The sequence below is a fragment of the Nomascus leucogenys genome, chromosome 6 (assembly GCF_006542625.1).
Source record: "Nomascus leucogenys isolate Asia chromosome 6, Asia_NLE_v1, whole genome shotgun sequence".
Classification (NCBI taxonomy): Eukaryota; Metazoa; Chordata; class Mammalia; order Primates; family Hylobatidae; genus Nomascus; species Nomascus leucogenys.
Genome location: NC_044386.1, coordinates 24,343,662 through 24,349,941, shown reverse-complemented (window position 1 = coordinate 24,349,941; position 6,280 = coordinate 24,343,662).

Genomic DNA, 6,280 nt, shown 5'->3' with positions numbered 1-6,280 from the left:
CAAGAGACTGGACCAAGCAACAGAAGAAATTTCAGAGCTTAAAGATCGATCTTTTGAACGAACCTAGTCAGACAAAAATTTCCAAAAAAGAATTTTTTAAATGAATAAACTTATCAAAAAATATAGGATTATGTAAAGTGATCAAACCTGTGAAGTATAGATATTTTGGAGATAAAAAGTAATCAACCTGGGAAAGATATTTGAGGAAATAATTCAAGAAAACTCTCCCAATTTTGCTAGATAGGTAGACATCCAAATATAAGAAATCTAGAGACTATCAGTGAGATATTAGACAAAATGAACATCACCAAGGCATATAGTCTCCAAACAGTCCAATGTCAATACTAAAGAAAAACTCTTAAAGGCAGCTAGTGATAAAGGGTAAATCACATACTAAGGGAACCTCATAGGGCTGGGTGCAGTGGCTCAGCTCTGTAATCCCAGCACTTTGGGAGGCCAAGGCAGGCAGATCACCTGAGGTCAGGAGTTCGAAACTAGCCTGGCCAAAATGGTGAAAACCTGTCTTTACTAAAAATACAAAAAATTAGCCAGGAATGGTGGAATGTGCTGGTAGTCTCAGGTACTTGGGAGGCTGAGGCATGAGACTCACTTGTACCCAGGAGGCAGAGGTTGAAGTGAGCTGAGATCACAACACTGCACTCCAGCCTGGGTGACAGAGACTCTATCTCAAAAAAAAAAAAAAAATACAAAACAAAAAACACCAAAAAACAAAAATGGGGGCATGGGAGGAAACTCATAAGGCTAACAGTGGACTTAGTGGATTTCTCAGGAGAAACCATCCAAGCCAGGAGAGATTAGTGGCCTATTTTCAGGATTCTGAATAAAATAAATTCCAACTAAGAATTTTATATCCCTGAAACTAAGCTTTGTAAGTGAAAGGGAAATAAAATCTTTTCCAGAGAAGCAAGCACTAAGGGAATTCATTACCAATACAAAAGATCCTTACAAAAGATCCTTAAGGGAGTTCTCAATGTTGAAACAAAAGAATAATACTTGCTACCACACAAACACACTTGAGTACATAGCCTGCAGATCCTATAAAGCAACCACACAATAGAAACTAGAAGTCAACAATCTCACAACTTCACAACAGCTTCTAAACCTCACTTATCAATATTAATTTTGAAAGTAAATGGTGTAAACTCCCCAATTAAAAGGCACAGAGAGGCAAGTTGGACAAAAAAAAAAAAAGAAAGCCCCATCTATCTGCTATCTTTAAGAGACCTATCACACACATAATGACACTTAATAGGTTCAAAGAAAAGGAGAAAAGGGTCAGAGTAAGAGTTACAACAGAAATAGAAAACAAATACGAGCAAAAGTCACTATTCTCATATGAGATAAAACAGTCTTTCAACCAGCAACAGTATAAAAGGACAAATAAAGGCATTATATAATCATAAAGTGTGCAATTCAACAAAATGAGTTAACTATCCCAAATATATTAGCACCCAACAGTGAAGAACCCAGATTCATAAACAAGTACTTCTAGACCTATGAAAAGCTTTAGACAGCCATATAATAATAGTGAGGACATTACACCACTCTGACAGCAGTAGACAGATTGTTGAAGCAGAAAACTAACAAAGATATTCTGGGCCCAAATTTGACACTTGATCAATTGAATCTGATAAAAATATACAGGATACTCTACCTATCAACCACCAAATATATATTTTTCTTATCTTTACATGGGACAAAGTCCCAGATCAACAACATAATTGGCCATAAAGAAAGTCTTAATCTATTTTTAAAAATCAGAATCATACAAAGCATACTCTTAGACCACAGTGCAATAAAAATATAAATCAATTCCAAGAACATATCTCAAAACACACAACTACATGAAAATTTAAAAACTTGCTTCTGAATGACTTTTGGGTAGACAGTGAAATCAAGACATAAATTTATTTTTTTCAAATAAATGAAAACAAAGACATAACCTACCAACATCTTCGGGATGTAGCCACAGCAATGTTAAGAGGAAAGTATAGCACTAAACACCTACCTCAAAAGGAAAGGTCTCAAATCAACGATCTAACAGCACACATACAGTAACCAGAAAAACAATAATGAACTAACCCCAAAACTACCAGAAGAAGAGACATGGCTAAAATTAGAGTAGAAATGAATGAAATTAAGACCAAAGAATCCATATGAAGAATCATCAAGAGCAAAAGTTAGGTTATTTGAAAGGATAAAAATGATTGATAGACTGGTAGCTAGATTATCAAAGAAAAAAGGAAAAAAGATTCAAGTTAGCACAATCAGAATCTACAAAGGTGATATTTCAATGAATTTCTCAGAAATATGAAAGAACCTCAGACTAATATGAATGGGTACTTCTATGCACACAAACTAGAAAATCTGGAGGAAATGGATACATTCCTAGAAACACACAACCGCCAAAGACAGAATCAGGAAGAAACTGAAATACTGGATAGACTAATATTGAGTTCCAGAATTGAATAAGTAATAAAAAACTTACCAAACAAAGAGATCTGAGACCAGATGGATTGTAATTCTACCAGATACAAGAAGAGTTGGTACCAATTCTACTGGAACTATTCCAAAAAAATGGAGGATTAAATTCTCCCTAATTCATTCAGAAGCCAGCATCACCCTGAAACCAAAAACTGGCAAAGACACAATAAAAAATAAAACTACCAGCCAATATCCCTGATGAACATGCGCACAAAATCCTCAACAATATACCAGTAAACCAAATCCAGCAGCATATCAAAAAGTTAATTCACCATGATCAAGTAGGCTTCATTCCTGAGATTCAAGTTTGATTCAACAAACCCAAATCAATAAATGTGATTCACCACATGAACAGTATTTTTTTAAAAACATATGAACCTCTCAATAGATGAAGGAGCCATCACTTTATGATAAAAACCCCCAATAAAGTAGGCATCAAAGCAAAACACCTAAAAAAAAAGAGACATTTATGAAAAATCCACATTTAACATCACACTGAATGGATTAAAACTGGAAGTATTCCCCTTGAGAACTGCAACAAGACAAGGATACCCACTCTCACCACTCCTATTCAAAATAGTACTGGAAGTGCTAGCTACAGCAATTAGACAAGATAAGGAAAAAGGCATCTAAGTAGAAAAATAAAATAGGAAAAGAATTCAAACTATTCACCAAAAAGCCATTAGAAGTGATAAAAAAAAAATGTAAGTAACATTTCCTTACACCAATAACATTCAACTGAAAGGCAAATCAAGAATGCAACCCCAATTACAATAGCCACACACAAAATTAAAATACCTAGGAATACATCTAAAAACAGAGCAAAAGATCTCTACAAGGAGAACTAGAAAACACTACTAAAAATCATAAATGACACATAAGATGCTCATGAATTGAAATAATCAATATCATTAAAATTTCCATACTCCCCAAAACAGCTGACAAATTCAGCACCATTCCTATCAAGTGACCAATTTCATTTTTCACAGACATTGAAAAAGAAAACTATTCTAAAATACATATGGAACAAAAAAGAGCCTAAATAGGCAAAATAATACTAATTAAAAAGCACACGTTGAAGGTATCACATTAGCTGACTTCAGAATATGCTATGAGGCTACAGTAACCAAAACGGCATGGTAGGCCAGGTGCAGTGGCTCAAGCCTGTAATCCCAGCTCTTTGGGAGGCCAAGGTGGGTGGATCACGAGGTCAGGAAATCGAGACCACGGTGAAACCCTGTTTCTACTAAAAATACAAAAAATTAGCCTGGCATGGTGGCGGGCACCTGTAGTCCCAGCTACTCCAGAGGCTGAGGCAGGAGAATGGCGTGAACCCGGGAGGCGGAACTTGCAGTGAGCCGAGATCGTGCCACTGCACTCCAGCCTGGGCGACAGAGTGAGACTCCGTCTCAAAAAAAAAAAAAAAAAAAAAGTTAAAAAAATAATGGGTGTTGGTGAAGTTGCAGAGAATAGGAACACTTATACACTGTTGGTGGGAATGTAAATTAGTTCAACCACTGTGGAAAGCCGTTTGGAGATTTCTCAAAGAACTTAAGACAGAATTATCATTTGATCCAGCAATCCAAACACTAGGTTATATCAAAAGAAAACAAATCATTCTATAAAAAGACATATGTACTTTCATGTTCATCACGGTGCTACTCACAATAACATAGGCGTGGAATCAACCCAGGTGCCTATCAATGGTGGACTGTATAAAGAAAATGTGGTATGTATACACCATGGAATACTATGCAGCCATTAAGCAGAACTAAATTATGTTCTATGCAGAAACATGATGCAGCTAGAGGCTACTAACTGCAAATTAAGGCAGTAACAGAAAACCAAATACCAAATGTTCTCATTTGTAAGTGGGAACTACATTTCAGGTACTCATGGACATAAACATGGCAACAATAGACTCTGAGGACTACTAGCAGGGAAGTGGTGGAGAGAGGGAGGAAGACAAGGTTTGAAAAACTATTGGGAACTACGCTCAGTGCCTGAGTGATGGGATCATTTATATCCCAAACCTCAGCATCATGCAATATACTCAGGAAACAAACCTGCATATATACTCCCTAAATCTAAAATAAAAATTAAAAATTTGTGGAAATATATTAAAGAAGAAAATGATGATACAGATTTTCATCTAATTTTACTTGAAATATATGCCTTTCTTTTTCCTTGATAAATATATACTGAATTAAAAATATGTTTTTATAATAAAACCAAAACATTATAATGCTGACTGCACTTTCTTATTTTGGGATTAATAGGGTAGCAAAGGTGAACTCCATTATAGTAAGTGGCATGCAATTTAAAATTATGCTCAAGATAAAGTTGATATTATTACTCTTGCATGCACATAAACATAAATATGCACTCCAGCTATGTATGAATAGTTAGGAAGCTCCTGGTTCTGAACAACATTGCATTATTTTTAAAGGAAAGGAAGACATTTTCAGGGGTAGCCCCAAAAGCAAGTCAGTGAAATGTGAAACACATTTTGGCAAGTGGTCAAAAGAAGAATATTGAAAGGTGAATAACAAGAGCTCACTCATTAATAATCTGTTACATGATGATGAGGTTTTGAAATAATGGGCAAGAGCACAGTCCTGAAAGTCAATGGGATTATAATGATGGAAGTATTGTAAAGGAATTAATATTATAAAGGAAGAGTATGATTCACATTTATGGTGTTAAAAATACTGTGGTAATCACCAAACCTATTTACACCTCAAATAAGTGAAAGCTTGCTTTCTCTATTTAGCTTATCAAACTTTAAACAAATTACTGGGAATAACACTATTTATGAATATTCACCTATGTACAAAGGATACTTGGTAAAATTTTAACCTCAATAAAGCCAAATCCCCAGGCACATTCTGAAACTACTTAGTTAGTAGTCCAAGAAATGATGCTAGTTTCACTTTGGGAAATCAAAAACAAAGACAAATTTCAATTTTTACTCAGAATAGTCTTAGCGCCAACTTTTTCATCTATCTTCCAAAAATACCATGGTATTAAACCAGTTGAGTGTTTTGGTTACTAATTCAAAAATTCTTTTAAAATGCTCTTAGGATGTACATGTATAGACAATAAAGACCACATAAAATAAAATAAAATAAATATTTAAAACATCTGAGGTTATTTTGGTTGATTTTATTCACTGTATATTTTGTCTTTATCATTTCAAGAGTATAATTTCAGTCTGTTGTGAATACAGCATTTTGCAGCAGAGTGATTTCATGTTCTATTAAGAAGCAATTATTTTTCAAACAAAAAAATCAATTATGATTTTGGAGTTTTACCCTTGTATTTGTCTAAACTTTACTCCTCCTTGTCTCTGGCAGTGGAGCAGGCCATACTTTAGAGAAAGGAAGAGTTTTGGTTTAAACAGATGGCTTCCTGTCCTCCCTGATTCAAGAGTCACCATAGCAACGAGGAAAGAGGAGGTGTTGCCTAGCAACTGGAAATATTAATGAAGAGATTTCCAAAATTTATTTAGGGAAAAAAAGTTCTTGGAAGAACTTCAGAACTTGGCATAAATGTACACCAAAATTTATTTATGAAACAAGCTGAGTACATAATCACAAATCTGGAAGGCATAATGCTTTATAAGGGAAAAATATCAAATAATGGCCTTATTAGATTTTTTTTCAAAAAAATGATATTTTGGCATTAATAACATCATTTATTGACAAATGTAACAAAGTAAAATCACTAATTTTTTTCTTCAGATATAATATTAAGTTAGGCTAAATTAATTACT